The following is a 16,880-nucleotide window of genomic DNA, read 5'->3' on the forward strand; positions in this document are numbered from 1 at the left end:
CCGTACCCGATGTCCGCTCTCGCACTGTCATCGCCAGTGCCTGCATCCTGTTATCCTGGTGCTGATTACTGCTGAGGGTGACTCCATGAACTCGCCGACTGTGCATTATTACCAGAACCGACGCCTCACCTCCAACGCAACTGTCTTCTCCTCTCCTGGACTCGACACTTCATCTCCTTGTGGACACGACATCTTGCCCCATCGTGGCAGCCAGGGAGCTGACCTCAACCTCGGCACCCACGCTTCACCTCCACTACAACATGCATTATCATAAACTTCGTTTCCAAGGTACTGTTCATTTATGGTTCTGTGTGACTCCGTGCCCAATGTCACACTCCTCACGGTTGGCGCCGTACTTTGGATTTAATGCTGTCACAACATCAGAATAGCCCCAGATTAAGCTATTTGTTTTCTACAAGCTTTATTTCTCAAATAACTGTTTTAAAGATATATCTTATTACCTGTATGTTGGATTTTTGTCTTTTTGGTCTTGTTGAGGTTTAGATAAATATATGTTACTTTTCCTAAACTGGTGTGGTGTCCATTTGTGGTGTCATCACTGTATTACTGTGTGTTTTGAGTACAAATACTTTACACACTGCCTTTGGGATAAGTCTGTCTGCTCGTGCCAAGCTAACCAGGAGGTGAGAAGGAGCTATCTAAAGTGTGCATCCACCTTACCCTGACTAGAAGCAAGTATCCCTATTTGGACAAAGGTACCTACTACCGCTGCTAACTAGAGACCCACATTTCTAACAACCATGTACCCAAAAATGAGGACCAGGCATGGTTGGCACAGGTTAGACTGGTGGGGCAAAGGGGCGGGGCAGAGGCAGGGCAGGGTGGGGAAGTTAACAGACAATGGGATAGGTAAAATTAAATAAAGAAATAAAAATACTTAACTTGCTCTCGCCGCATCACCGACTCAGCAATGTGGCGAGCACAAGGTAAGTGGTTTTATTTATTTTTTAATTTAATTTGATACATCCCCTCATCTGTTAACTCCCCCACCCTGCCCCATACCTGCCCACCGCTCTTACCTGTGCCGGCCGAGCCTGTTGAAGACTGTTCACTTACTAACGGTTCTGATAGCTTCACCTTTTAACCCTTCGAAACACACGGACAAATATTTGTAATGCATGTCTCTCAAAAACTACTGCACTGTTTTACACAAACCCAACAAAGTCCTTAGTGTAGCAGGGGAGGCAAGGGTTTTTTTCTTTGTAATTTCTAGAATACCATGTTACAATCTGTAAGAAATCTGGCTACTGGTGCGGGGGGGGGGGGGGAGAGGGTGAAACCCTACCCAAGCAGCAACCACAATCTCTGTCAGGGTGAAATACAAGAAAACTCCAAATTAACCTACGCGCAACCTCTGGTAGCTTGGTACAAAAGAAGTCAAGCTTAACTTAGAGGCAATATGTAAAGTATTTATGCAAAATGTCAAACAGTAAAAAAGTGAAAACATAACACAAGAAAAATACCAAACCAATTAAGTAAAATGTATTAATTATTTGCAACCAAAACGGCAAAAATCCAATCAGTAAAACCGGATATATACAGTTAAAAAAATGTAAGTGAAAATAGTGCCTATATGCAAAAAGTGTGAACTGTGATAATTTTGTCGCTCCAGACCTGGAATAAGTCACAAGATCAGGCCGACCACCATGAAGGACAGGCTGGATACAGGTGTCAAGTTAGGCCTGCTGTACAAGAGAAGCTTAAATCCTGGTCGCAAAGGGGTGCGATAGCCAACGCCGAGGTTGTGTTGAGCAGCAGTCGTTCTGAGGAGCTGCAATGTGAGGTCATGCATATTCGCTTAGGATGCAGTCAACGAGGTGCTTGTTATGTGTCCTACATCGAAGATGTGTTGCACACCTGCTGGTTCCAAAGACGTTGTGGGGCCTGAGATGTAGAGCCCTTCATTATTGATGATTATACTGTTGACAAGGGGCTTGTGACGTGAAGGCCTGTGTTGACGATGCATTGCGCAATAACAATTCCGAAGTTAAGCTGTGAGTAGATGCATCACACTCCATCGGTTCTGCAAACATAACCACAACTGACCTGGCAGATCACCTTCAGGTACACTTCTAAGGGTCTAGGACTGGAGTTGCACCACCGGGGGGGGTAGGAATAACAGCAGACACAACTCAGGTGCTAGGTTCAAGGAGGTTGGAGCGTTCTATAGTGAAGACACACGTCTGCTTGCACACATTGCTATGTTAGCATAAGTGAATTAGATGCTTAAACGCCATTTTGTCACTTTTGCACACAACACTACATGCCTCTGTTCTTGTAAGCCAAACGGCTTGCATTTCTTCTCAAGAGAACGGTCTGTTTTTTCACATCTCTAGACTTACTCCACAACCTCAAGTCTGCACAGAGTGTTGAAGGTTGAATAACAATGTATGCATGTCAGAGGCACTTGAAGAAAACCTTTCCATCTAAAGAGAGCTGTGCTGATCTTGGTTTGTGATATGCTTCACCTGATCTTGGCCGTATGGGGTTCCCTGTTTAGACCTAGAGATCTTCTATTATTATAAAACTAGCCAGGGGAGGGTGTACACAGTGCTATAATCCTAGTTCCACTATTATTATAACATGATTTCTCCCTTTGTGTTTTATGGAATTGTAACCATGCTTATTGTATTCTTTTTATGTATCTGTTTTTACCAGTATTGGCAGGAATACTTCATCTTAGAGCACGTAGTTAAAATAAACGTTTTAAACTATACAGTGTCTCTGATTTCTCACACTGTAGACTGGTATGAGAATAAAGACGAAAGAATGTTCTTGATTCCCACTATTCCTGAGAGTTTACTAAGTCGCTTGTTCTGGGTTGTCTAATCATTGGTTGCTTCGGTGTAGCACGAAGAACGAATGAGACACTGATGCTAGTCGGATTGGGGTTCTGGGCACTGAGGTGGGTTTTTGGTACACAACTTCACCGAGGTCCTGGTTTCCTGCGCATAGTCCTGTGCATGAGCAGAATCCCTGCAACACTTCTGTCCATGAGACTCTGATCAAAAGTGCAGCCAACTAGCCCTTAGAGTCAATCTAGTGGTCCTGGGATCACAATATAGGTCCAGTTCTTTCACTCAGGCTGCAGGGCAGCAGAACCACAGTCCTTCTTGCAGAGCAGCATAGCAGTCCTTCTAAGTCTTTCATAGGTCCAGAGGTGTACAGAAGAGTTGGGTCTGAAGGTTCAGTATTTATACCTGCTGCCCACTTTGAAGAAGACGAAGTTTCTGGAGGGTTCCATCCTCAATGTTGGGAATTTCCTGCCTACCTGCCCTGACCCCAGACTGTCTGGGCTTTTAATAGACTAGTGTCAACCTCTTTGTGTGTGTGCTCAGGCAGCGCCTCTGTAATGTGCAAGTTTGGTAGGTGACAGCTCCACCCTCTCATCATGTCAGAGGTGGGCCATCCTACCAACACCTATGGCTCTTTGTTTTACTGTCTGGGAGCAATACACAAAGACAAACAGCCAGATAAACCTAGTCAAGTGACCCAGAAAACAGCCTGCAGGTACAAAATGGCTATACAAGAAAATGCCAACTTTCTAGATGTCACATTCAAATGTCAATTTAACAGACTAAAGGCCATCAATTGCACTTACTCGACCCATGATCAAATGTGGAGTAAAGTGCACAGAACGAAGTAGCAAATAAATGCTTATAGTCAATATCAATTGAATTGATGGCCTTTAGTCTGTTAAATTGGTTTAGCAGCATTTGAATGTGATAGTTAGGACAAACCCCCCCACCCATGTTTTCTCTTAGTTCACTACGGCCCTGCTCAGCCGCCTAGGGCCAAACCCCTTGTTGCTATTAAACTTTCTAGAGTGGAATTTTCAGACTTGTTTCTTAAAGTCCAAATTTTCCATTAAATAGATCTTTAATTTACAATTCTTGAGACACCCAACTTGACATTCCTACCTGCTCCCAATTGAAAGCTATCACTTAATAAAGGTAATAAGTTAACCCAATGGTATCCAAAGGCCTCACAGCATAGAAAAACAAAGAGATTTTCACTACCAGGATATGTGAAATATAAAAGTGCACACCCAACTTTTTAAATACACCGTACACTGCCCTATGGGTTATTTAGGGTCTACCCTAGGGTTGACTTATATGTACTAAAAAGAAAGGTTTGGGCATGGAAAGAGGTTTATCTTGGCAGAGTGAAAGGGCAGTTTAAAACTTCACACACAGGCTGCAACAGGCCCACCAATAGAATATATTTTACAGGCCCTGGGTACATGTAGTATCACTTTACTAGGGACCTAGAATCAAATTGAATATGCCAGTTGGGTGTAAGTTAATCTTATCCTGTTTAAAGGAGAGAACACAAGCACTTTAGCACTGGTTAGCAGTGGTAAAGTGTGTAACTGCCTGAGGGAGCAAAAACAAAGTCTGCAAATACAGGTGACTAGAAAGTAAATGTTGACGGAAAACCACACCAAGGTTGTCTGGTTTAACACACATACACTGAAACAGCATGTTTAATTGCTACCTTGACATTAGCAATATGGAGTTGATTGGGGCATGATATATGAAATATTTGCCATGTGGGCAGGGCCAGATTGGGAACCCAAAGCATCCATGGCAAATTTCTTAGACCAGCCCTAGGGGAAGCACTGCCTGGCCCTGGTAGGCTGGAAATGCTTGTCTTCTGCTTTTGATATTGTCCCCCTCAGTAACAAAACCAGCCCACACCTCTGCAAATTTTTGGCCCCACCTTTCCAGCCTCTTGGCGGTACAATGCTGGTATGGTCAATCCGACCCTGCAAGTGGGGCATTTAAAAAACATTTCTGAGAGGCGTAACTGTACTGAACGTGGGTCAAAGTTAAGTCTGGGAACTATATGAGTGTATCTGAATGAATCTTCACAAACAGAGGTCTGAAGGCATCTTTTTTCAGTACCTGGATAGAACTTTGCTATCTATCAAATCTTTTCAACTACCATTAGGGTGACGCTATATCCAAATCCTTCAATATGCAGATAACATCATCATTAGGTTTTTTTATTGTATAATTACTTAAAATCATTTACAAAAGAACGTGAACAATGCAACATACAAAATCGAGCATCTAATTTCAAATATTACAATTTTAAAACTTGGTGAAAATCCATCCAAAAGATGTTTGTAAAATCAGATATGACAGTGTAAAAACTGGACATTTAAAACCTGAAGGGGAGGCAGCCTGACCACATTAGCTGTTAATGTATATTCAGGGACATGCTAAGTACAAGAGACCATAGTTCACGAGATTGGACTGTGTTATCCTGTGTCTTATGAAATAAATAATGCGTGACATTATAAGCAAAAGCTGTGAGACTGCACATTGATTAGTTAGACATGCAGTGTGTGACAAAAGTGGATTCAGCTGATGCATAAGATGAAACTATACCTTATCATCACGGACAGAATATGTGTTGGTTTACAGAGAGTACTGAAGAATCTTGATAAATATGTCAGGGCTGATGACCTCGTGGCCAGCAAGAAGAAATCGGAACAGTTATGTAATATATGTGCAATATGTCATTGAGCTATACTCTAGTAATTAATTATCTGTGAGTTTGGATGCCCTATACATGCTTTTCTGCGATATAACATGGCTCACTTAAAAGTTAATTTGTAGTGGTGTGGCCTGTATGCCAGGAGGAATGGCGACATGCTAGCAGAGCTCTGTGCGGCGACAGATGCATTTCTGTTGGACACTTCTCTCTTCAGCATTTCCCTCCATCAGAAATGAGGGAAATGCGCTGGAGGCCAAGGCACTAACAGTTGGCCCATTGTCTACTCCTTGCAAGCTTTTATTCAACGGCGGCATGCATTTGTTCTTTACAGACACTTCTCTCCCTCACAGATTCGGTGGCCATGTTTCACGTCGAAGAAATCCTTAAATAGCATCTAAGCCTTTCAGGTAATAAATATGAGAAATTACTCACTGCAGTTACTTTCAAATGACTTTCGCTTCTACTGTAGAGCTATAAGAGCTCACAAGAGGTGTTCCCTTCACCCTTTCTGCTACATTTCTTCTGATTATTCTGCTATTCGCCTACTATTGACTGTGCGCTCTTGTTACTCTGCCTTTGCCTTGGAGGCATTGAATATTGACTCTAGATGGCTCCTTCTCCAAGCCAGTCTACTTTTATGTAGAAAATGAGCACGTTAAAATTCAATCTTGAATTCTCTTTTGCCCCCATAGCTGCTCACGCCGCATCTTACATCATGCCTCCAGCTATACCCAAACTAAATACTACACTAAACCATCAACTATCTGGCTCATCTAAACATCTTACACAAGATCCTCCTTCTCCAGATAAAAGTTCTTCGCCTATCACTATGATGATCTTGCTAAAACAAATTCCCGCCTTGTGCCCTTTTGTAGAAGAAACTAAGACCAGAATACAAGCTTTGAATACAAAAGAGTCTATTATTGACTTGCACCTTACAGAAGCTGAATGACATTATAGTAATCGTCAAGATGAGTCTTCGCACATACCTTCTAAGCAGAAGCAAATTTAGGTACTTCAAAAACATGCTGAAGAATTAGAAAACAGAAATAGTCGCAATAATCTTCACATTTACGGTCTCCCAGAGGTGATTGAAGTCAAAGATCCTTTCTCTTTCTTCACTACTTTTTCTCCCACAGCTTTTTGGGTTTGCCTAGGATTTCATGGTTGAACGTGTCAAAAGCCGCAGAGAGTTCATGAAGCACTAGGGCCTGAGTAGGACCTTTATCTGCTTCTTTCCTAATTGTATCTAGTACAGTTAAAATTACAGCCTCATTTGAGTGAGAGGGGTTAAAGCTTGCTTGGTGAGAGTCTAGGAATTGAGACTGGTCAATAAAAGAGCAGAGACAGTTAGCGACCTGGGCTTCCAGCACCTTAGCCAGGTAGGGGAGCAGTAAGATGGGGCAATAGTTTGAAGGGACCAAAGGTCCTGCACCTGTTTTCTTGATTAGTGGGAATACTACCGCTTCTTTAAAGGATCTGGAGACTGAACCCTGAGTTAATGAGTCATTCAATAGAGGGAGGGCAGGCTCGGGGCATAAGGAAGACTTGTCTCATAATGTTTGTCTTTGGTCAGCAAGTCTAGGAGGACTTCTCTGCTAATTGCAGGGAACTGATGTAAGGAATAGGGGTTCCTGAGTGTCACAGATTGGTCACCAGGGAAGGGATTAACAGGTATACATGCTTTAATGGCTCTCATTTTGTCAATAAATAAGTTGTTTGGAGAGTTACATAGTGCCTGAGTAGGGACTAATTTTGCTGTTACTATGTCTGGATTGGATAACTCAGACACAATCGCAAATATGTCTTTAGATTTATTTGTCGAATTCAAGAAATAGGTGGCTTAAGTTTGTAAGAATGTTTCTTATATTGTGTAAATTTGGCTTGATAAGCATCTTTCCTATCAGGTGAGTAATTTCCCCTCCAAGTGCATTCAATGTGGAGCAGGGCTAGTTTTTAGGGATTTTAGGTCTTCTGAGAACCACCTCTCGGCATCACGGTGCCTGGCCCTTTTGATTTCCCTGAGGTGGGCATCGATTTTGCTGGGGCTGTTAGCCATAATCTAATATCTGCTTCACTTTGGTTGACAGAAGACTGCTGTGTGTGTACAGTAGTCTTCAATGAATTACAGAAATCACTGATTTTGGTGTGGTTCCAGTTCCTTGCCATCAGACTGATCTTAGCTCAAGGTTTGGATATGATTAAATTAGTTAGGTTGAAATTTATTAAGAAGTGGTCAGACCATGTGCATGGAGACATCATCAGACTGGCCACCGTGCGATTCGAGATCCAGATTTGGTCAAGGATGTGACCTTTTATGGGAGTGGGAGATGACACATGCTGAATAAAGTTCAGCCCGTCAAGGAGATCAGTCAATTATAATGAGCATGGACCACCCTAACCAGAATAGATCACATATTAGTGATTCAATCTCTGCCCTGTAATCTCATTAAAACAGAGATTGAACTCATTTTACTTTCAAACAATGACCAGTCATAGCAGACTTTGATTTATTCCCCCACAATCACCCTCCAACCGGTGGAAGTTTAACAACTCTTTACTCTCAGATACAAAATTCTCCTCTGTATTTATAACTCTTACCAATGATTTTTCTTCAGGCATCAAGAGACTCCTGTACACGCACAACTACTTTGCCACATAACAGCATGGGATGTTATTATTGATTATGTTTTCAAGAAAAAGAAAGCCTTCCTCGCCCAGCATACCACCTTGTAATTTGATATTATGAAATTAAAACATCAGTAATACTCTTCACAATCTCAAGATGTTTTGAACAATTTACTATCTACCAAAATAAATTTTCTTAAAATTTCTTTTGACAATGCCTCTAATTTATTTGTTAAAATGCAATTCCAGTCATGATGGGGGTCGTAATAGCTTCTGCCCAGCTATCTTAATGTTAGAAATGAGCATCACAAAATGCATTCTTTGCCTTCTTCCACAGGTGCCTCAATCTATCAATATTCAGATATCCTCAAAGAATTTGTAAAATGTTACCAATCACTTTACACTCCTGAGATTGACCAGATTATCCATTTTTACTTCTCAATCTTTCAAAGTCACTTGTCTAGATGACACAATTGTCTTATCCCTAAATCCGGTAAGGATCCCAACATATGCAAAAACTATAGACACATTGCCCTGAACCTATCCTCTTGCAGCTATTACTATTGTGGCCGGAAATGCCTTTGACAGTCTCAATGGCTCCTTTTATTTAAAGGATTGTAATGGCATGGTTTTAGCCCAACTAATATTTCGTTAATCTCTATTCTTTATGACTCCCTGATGGCTTCAGTATTGGTTAACTGTAAATCTTCAATAATATTTTCTCTTCATGAGGGCGTACAGCAAGGTTGTTCTTTTTCTCCACTACTGTTCATTATTGCCCTGGAACCATTTCTTACTTAAGTCAAACTAAATACTTCAATCTCTGGTTGTTAATATGAGGTACTTCCTTGAAAAGCTGTGTCCTATGCTGATGATATTCTCCTTTATTTATTTACATTTCTTTATTTGTTTTGGAAATTAACATAGGACATTTCGCATACACGTACATATTTCATAGGGATTGTGGATTACATAGATATTACAAGAGCATTACATTCAACAGTTAGTGTGCATCTTTAGTTCTAGCGCATCCTAAACTGTTAGGATGGTTGCATCTCACTTGTTGCTTAGGATCTCTGCGCGACGAATAAATAATGATGGTTGCCTGTAGTTGATGATCTTTGCGTTTATGCATAGCATCTGTGGGAAGGATGGGGATGGTTGGGTGGGGCAGGAGGGGAGAGGGGTAGAGGGCAGAGGGGGTTGAAGGGGAGGCTAATGGGGTATTAACTGTGTGAACTTGCAAAAACAAAAGACCCTGGTATTTCCGATCTCTGCCATCCACCCACTGTCCCATCATTGCCAGCGGGTACCCCACCTGTGTGAATAGTTCACCTGGACCTGTGTGAAGAGAAATGGAATATGGAGTGCAAATTAGTGAGGTGGCCTCTGTATCTTGCAAATGTGTATACTCTTTCCTGAGGCCCGCTGCCTCCAGCGCCCTCCCAGATTCTGAGCACAGAGTTTTCGGCCCTCATCAGGAATTTCGGAGGTCCAGGAATAAAGGATCCCATGCACTCTCTAACAGGGTTTTGCGTAGTGCCAGCGCATCTTCACATCGCAAAGCCACACTCTTCTCTTGTGCCCAGTTTCTGAGTAAGCGGTACCATGCTTCCTGCGGCTGGGGTTCGGGGCATCTCCATCATCCACTGATCAGGCGTGTAGCGGTGATTAGCCTTAGATCTATGAACTAGGACACCACCTTATGTTTTTATTATACCTGCAATAGAGACCCAAGAGGCATAGCTCCCATTTGTTTTCCACTGTGCATTCGGTGCAATCTGCCAAATGAGTGGTGGCTGCCAGCCAGTAGGCAGTTAGGGCAGTACAGCTCCTTCACATGTGGATTAGGTCTGCATTTACCAACTTTCAGTAAGGACAGTGAGCGTCAGTTTGTTGAAAGTATCAACTGTTCAGGGGCCCAGCCCCTTCCCCCGGCATGGAATAGCTGCAGGATGGATGTGCATGTACAGGCCTGCAGATGTGTAGCTGTGTCTCCCAAGTGCTGCCCACTAACCCATGTGGCTACCCATTGCAGATGTGCTGCCATGTAGTAGTGTTCAATGTTGGGCACTGGAAATCCCCCCTGGTACACCAGCAAATCCCAGCATATCCCCACTGGTACACCAGCAGGTCAGAAAGGCTCGGCAGCACGTGCCATTCCAGATGTAATCCCTCATTATGCACTCGAAGGAGCTAAATACAGGGGGTCAGATGTGAAGTGGCAGATTTGTGATGGAGTACAAGAGTTGAGGCAGCACCACCATCTTAGGCAGAGCTACTACTGTTAGTGGTAGGCTCTGCCAGAAGGTCATCTGCGACTTTATGGCAGTCATCACACATCTGATAGTACCATCCATTAAGTAATGGGGCTAATGGTATATTCTGACCCCCAGGTAGCAGAAGATATTAATAGTTTGTTCTTGATTTGGGGCAGTTGGATCAAATGGGCACAGGTATGATTTTCCCCATGTAGGCTGGACAGGGCTACAAAATCAGTATGCATTTTTGTAACATCATCGCAGACACCCAGATGCCCCTAACATAGAGAAGGAGGTCATCAACATAGAGCGAAACCGAGTGCCTCCCATCCACTAGTGGGATCCCCCATTCCGCTCCCCCCTTGTGGAGAGCTGCCACCAGTGGCTTGGAAGAACAAAAGTGGGGATTGAGGGCATCCCTGTCTGTTGCCTTGAACGATGGCCACCAGTCCAGACAGATATGGACCCATCATCACTCTTGCCGTGGGTAGAGTGATTAAAAGTCTGATCAGGTGAAAAAAGGTATATCCCAGGCCACATCGAGATAGGGTAGCAAATAGATAATCCCACTCCAGTGTGCCAAACTCTTTCTCTAGATCGAGGAGCATACACCCTGAATGTGGCCAATGATCTGTTGCGTATCTGGCCATATGGAAGAAGCGGCATAGGTTTAGGGACGTGCTATGAGATGGCATGAATCCGTTTTGGTTGGCGTGCACCAATGCAGAAACCAGGGGGACCAGGTGCTACACCAATTTTTTAGCCAAGATTTTGCAGTCAGTGTTGAGGAGTGCTAATGGGCACTAGGAGCCTAGCAGCTCATTGTCTTTATCTGGCTTAGGTAAGGAGAGAAGCAGGAATTGCCACCTCTTTGTTGGGAGTGATGATGTCTCCATCGATACTTCATAAAGGGCCAGCAGGTGAGGAGCTAGCTCTGATGGGTATGTTTTATAGTACTCCGTTGGCAGACCATCTGGACCGGGTGTTTTCCCAGTAGCCAGCGCTCTAATGGCCTCTTGAACTTCAGAGAGTGCAATCAGTTCTTCCAACTCTGCCTGTTGTTGGAGTTTGATTTTGGGTAGGGGGAGAGGAGATAGGAACCATTCCAGCATGAGCTTTACAAAGCAGTGTAATGCTTAATGAACTCGTAGTGGATCTCCCTTTGAGTGTGTGGCAGGTGACCTAACTCCGAGCGCAATGAGAGAACTGGCCATCGTGCTTGCTCTTTTCTGATCAACCATACCTGCAGGCGACCTGCTCAATCCACGTAGGCATTGATGCAAGCAGAAGGGGCGGCATAGTTTAAATAGTGCAGCCACTCCAGTAATTCTGCATGTTCGCGTCTTGGCTAGGTGTTTTGTGCCACCTGGATCCGTCACCGCAGCGGTTTTGAGTCGAAGGAATGTCTACTTGAGGTGTGTCACATCTCGGTCCAGCTGCTTATGGATACCCCAGCTGAGGCCCACTCTGTCCCCGCATTTGTACCCAAACATGTGTTGGTGTCGGAGAAAGTATGTATAGCAGCGCTCAGAGTCACATGAAAGTGTGGATCCTCAAGCACTGAAGGCGCCAGATACATGTGACCTGGCCAGCGCTTGGCCACTTGACCCGGAGTAGATGAAGATCATGATCTGAATGAGTCCGCCCCAGATAGCCTTTGTGGTTGCATCCAGAGAGCAAATCTGTCGAACCTACAAATTGGTCGATGTGGACATTGAGGTCATGTGGTGGGGAGTAAAAGGAGTAGACTTTAGTCTCGGTTTTGGGCTTGCCAAAGGTCTGTTAAGTGCCAGTGGAGTAACCAATCACCTAGTGTCCGAGCATTAGATGTAGTTGCAGTATGTGTCAGAGAGGAGGGTAGAATATGTCCAATGAAGTGTCCAGCACTGCATTAAAGACCCCTAATATTAGCCAGGAAAGTGTGCTCCAGTGTGCCAGTATGCCTGACAGGGAGTGCCAGAAGGGTGCCTGATCTGTATTGGGGGCATATACAGTCCCAAGTTATATATGCTTCCTGGCCAATTGGCCACTCACAAAGAAATAGCGCTCACCTGTGTCTGCCACCGATTCTTTAACAGCAAAGATGGCACCTGGCTGCACCCTTATAAGTGTCCCCGATGAGTGAGGAGTAACCTGTGGTGTAGACCTGTCCGCACCACCTGTGTCGGAGTCAGTGCACCTCTGGCAGTGTGAGGTGTGTTTCTTGCAACAGTGCTATGTATTCTGACCTGTGCTTAAGTGTGTGCATTCCCCTGACGGTCCAAGTGATTATGTTAATGGAAGACATTTGTCATGTGGGTGGGTGTATGTGTGTGCATAGCCTTTGTAGGGAAGGGAGCAGATGTCTTGTACAGGGAATGCATATGGGGGCCGCACCTGCATGGACTTGCAGCGCCTAACTATTGATGTCATTTTTTTTTAACAAAAATTATGAAGAAGTAAGAAGTAAAAGAAAAGAGTAAAAATCAAAACAATTATTAACTGTACCAAACCAGAGGGACAACAGTTATTCCCCAAACTGCGGGGAATGTCCCATAACAGCTAACGACTGATTTCGACAAAGTTCTAATTGAAAGGGTTCTTTTAGGGTTTGGGGAGTTTTTTTCTGTGAGCCCCAATAATGCACCATAGTGAGCTTCTAATGCCTTACATCCGGTACAAGGGTAGGTCAGAGTAAGGGGGCGACTAACTAGCCAGATATAGCTTCAACAGACATTTAACTAAGTTGGCATTTGCAGAATGCCATAAGGTTAAAAGGACTATATTGAACAAGTCATATCAGTGTGTGGTAATCTGCGGGGTTCATGCCCTAGAACAACTCATTTGCTGTTCCAGTCCTTATACCAGGAGACAGCCTCATCTCCTTGCCAGAATGCCATATTATCGACGAGCTGTCCTCACTGGGGGAACTTTCAGGTGAGGTGTCCAGTTCTTTCTCAGTGCTGAGGGTGCCCAGCGTTGCTGCAGCCTGTAGAGCCTCTCTTTGTTCCTGTGTCACCTGCTCCAGGTTCGGCGTGGTGCAGGGTTGGGTGGGTTGTGCGCACTTGGTACACTGTTGTTTCCCCTTACGATAACTTGTGCAGCTGAGTGTGGCTTGTGCACGCCCTCCGCGGCTGGTAAATGCCATTTGGTAGCCAGTAGACTCCAACCAATCCCAGACCTCCCCTGCCCCGTCAAAGAAATGAGCAGTGCCGTCAGCTGTAAGTTGGAGGCGAGCCGGGAAGAGGTAAGAGTATTGCATGTTCAGTTTGCGCAACTGTCTCTTAACTCCCAGGAATGATCCTCTCTTCCTCTTTACTCTCATGGTGTAGTCAGGGAAAAAGAGCACTGCAGCGCTGTCTACCCACACTCCTGATAGTTTACAAATCTCTCTGAGGAGTATATCTCGATCCTTGAAATGCAGAAGGCGGAAAAGAAAGGGTCTAGGCTTCGCCCCTGGTGGTGGGTGAGTTGCTCGTATGCGACATGCCGTCTCAATTGCAAAGTAAGGAAAAAGTGATCCAGGGGGAGTAGGCTCTGTAGCCATTGCTCAGTATGTGCTACTGCATCAGTGCCTTCTGTACCTTCGGGCAACCCCACAGTGTAGATGTTGTTCCAACCGGAGCACCTCTCTGTCTTCGGGCCCATAATTCCAGTAGGTAGACTTGTTTTGACAAGTCCTGCGTCATAGTGATTGCATTTTTGACAGCTAGATTGTCGTCTGTCAATGCAAGTTCTATGTTGTGCACTTTGTCTGCGAGTTTACAGTGATCCGCATGTAGCAGAGTGAAGTCCACAGTAATTTTGTCTATGCAGTCTTCGAGTGAGGTGCGGGTTTGCGCTATGGAGGCTCCCAATCTTTCCACTGCCTTGTGTACAGAGTCCAGTTTAGAATACAGTACAAGGGACGACACTGCATCTGGCGGCCTCCCATAATGGTCTGGGTGGGAGGCCATGGCGACTGCCTGTGAAGGAGCTAATGATGCCCCCCCTATTGTCTGCACTTTTTTTGGTGACGTGTCTAGGAATGTGCAAAAGGAGGGGCTTTTATTTATTGATGTCTTGCCAGTTTCACCTCTGGTGCCACCTCTGTCTCTGGTGTACTAATAGTTGAGGCATCAGTTGTGTTTTAGAGGAGCCTTTTGCTTAGTCTGTCACCCACAGAAGTGCTTCCTGCGGTGGTGACATGCACAACTGCACTCTATTGCCCTAGGTGTTTCCAGGGTCCCATAGATCTAGGCCTGATATGACCCCTGTGCCTCTGGCACTGTCTGCCTCTTATGTTTGTATCTTGTGGAAGATTAGGCCTGTTTGGTGCAGGTGGTCTAATTCAGTATTTATGGGGTAATTGAGAGGGGTCCATGTGATCCTCAATCGGTATCAGGGAGTTAGCTGGCATAAGAGGGTGCCCCCAAGCTAGTCACGCACTGTCACCATCACATGCAGGCCAGTTTTTCTGATCACAGTGCTCCCTCAGACACTTCAGGCCTAGGCCCGACATGGCCCCCAGGCCAGACAGCTTCCCTCCTCCCCTCTCTCCTCACCTGGGCCTCCGGGCATGGGAGCTAGTGCATCTTCTGGGCCATCCCAACTCATATGCGAGTAGCGGTAAGTGCCACCCTTCGCGGCCGCCCGTGGTCCTGTAATCCTACTGGTTCTCATCGTGGATTCCACAGGGATGACGAGGTACGGCCGCCACTCAATGTGGTAGGTACCATGCGCCTGCCCGGCAGGTCTCTACCACTTCCTCGGTGTAGCAGGCCAGTCTTGTTCCACCGGTGTGCACCAGCAGCTCTCTCCTTCCAGTTGGTGTGACCCGCTGCAGGTCAGCAGAGTTGCAGGGGGCAGCACACCTCTCTGCCTCGTCGAAACAGGTGTTTCAGAGGGTCTCCGCCTGTTGAGCCAGTGCCACAGTAAGTGTGGCAGGGCTTTAGCCTCGTACCTCGTGGTATCCGGCATCTCCTGTTGTGTTTCTATCTAGGACCCTAATTCGATATTCCCGATTTATGCCCTTATGTGGCTATAATAAATAATATCCTTATAAAGGCATAAGAATCATATCCATATTTAGTAATAGCCCATGCAGTCCAAATACGGCAAGGCTACTCCCCTAGACTCCTAGAAAGTACAACACGTTCTTTAAACAAACCAAACCTCCAGCAACTTGGGAATTTCCCTTGCTTTTGTTTTGATTTGTCCTAGAACTCCTGCGAGCACTGAAAGAACGGCCAGTTCTTAGTGACATCTTTTATTGACGTCTTATGTCCAACCTTACGTCAAACCCGGCACCTTTCTGGTATAAATATACCAACAGTTGCCTTAAGCAAACACACGGTGGTTTGGAGCAGAGCGGCGATCTACTTGCCCGAGATCCCAGCTGATGCGAGAGCCCACGGACGCCGCCCCTCCCTTTTGACGCACTGAGAAAGACACTGTCTTTTTCTCCAGCCGAGAAAACCCAGCTCTGGTGTTTCCAGCCGCCCTTGCCTGTTGCTGGGATATCGAGTCCTGAGAGAGAGATACCAGACCTCCTACATTCTATTACCCAGGTACGGAGCTGACTAAACCCTTGAGAGAATTCTTGATTCAGATCCTTGGCAAAACCAACTTAACTTAATCTACTACTTACTTACTCCTTCCCACGTATTAGCCTTAGGTCAGGTACATCTGGGTAGGCGTAGAATAGAAGCACCAGTTGAGTACGTTAGTCAATGTTTTTATGTATGTATATATTTTATCCATTTTAAAGTATAATATGGCTAAGAAACCATATCAATGCTTTTACAGTATTATTTTATAATACTCCTTTTACTGTACGCACTTTACTTTATACAAAGTATTGTAATTGTGGCAATTCATTTCTCTTGCATGAGAAAGAAGACTGATCAATAAATAACACATTTTATTGAAAACGCCCATCTCTCTATTTCTCTGCACTCTGGTGAAACTAAGTATGCACGATTGACTGAGTAAAATAGCTGTCTATTGTTTTCACACGACTCTAGAGATACACTCTTATTCTGAGGGAGCAAAGTTGTCATGTTTTATGGTTGTCAGAAGCTAATCCATTCTTGTCTATCCAGGGAAGTTAAACTCCTCCTTGTTTATTCGAGAAAGTTTCTAGTGACCTCTGAGCTAGCTGGCAAAACTAATTAAGTCTAATATAGTCAGTAGAGACCTAGTCGACCTCAGTCCTACGTCTACACTGCTGTTTATATTATTCCAATGCGCAGAGCCTATTGGGAATATAGGAACTACACTACATGGTGCCCAACGTTTGGTAAGGAGATAATCTAACGCAAGACACTAGAGTAACTTAGTCGTGCTTTTTCACACAGACCCAATTTTCCGTAAAAACTCCAAAAGACGTCTGGAGTGGGTACAGTACCTGTCTTAGCTGTCAGTGGAACAAGATCAGTTGTACTACCGCCCCTTGCTGGTAAAAAGGAGAACCGAGTTGTATCCATCGACCTGGTAAAACCACAA

This window comes from Lissotriton helveticus, chromosome 4_1, assembly GCF_964261635.1.
Source record: "Lissotriton helveticus chromosome 4_1, aLisHel1.1, whole genome shotgun sequence".
Taxonomy (NCBI): domain Eukaryota; kingdom Metazoa; phylum Chordata; class Amphibia; order Caudata; family Salamandridae; genus Lissotriton; species Lissotriton helveticus.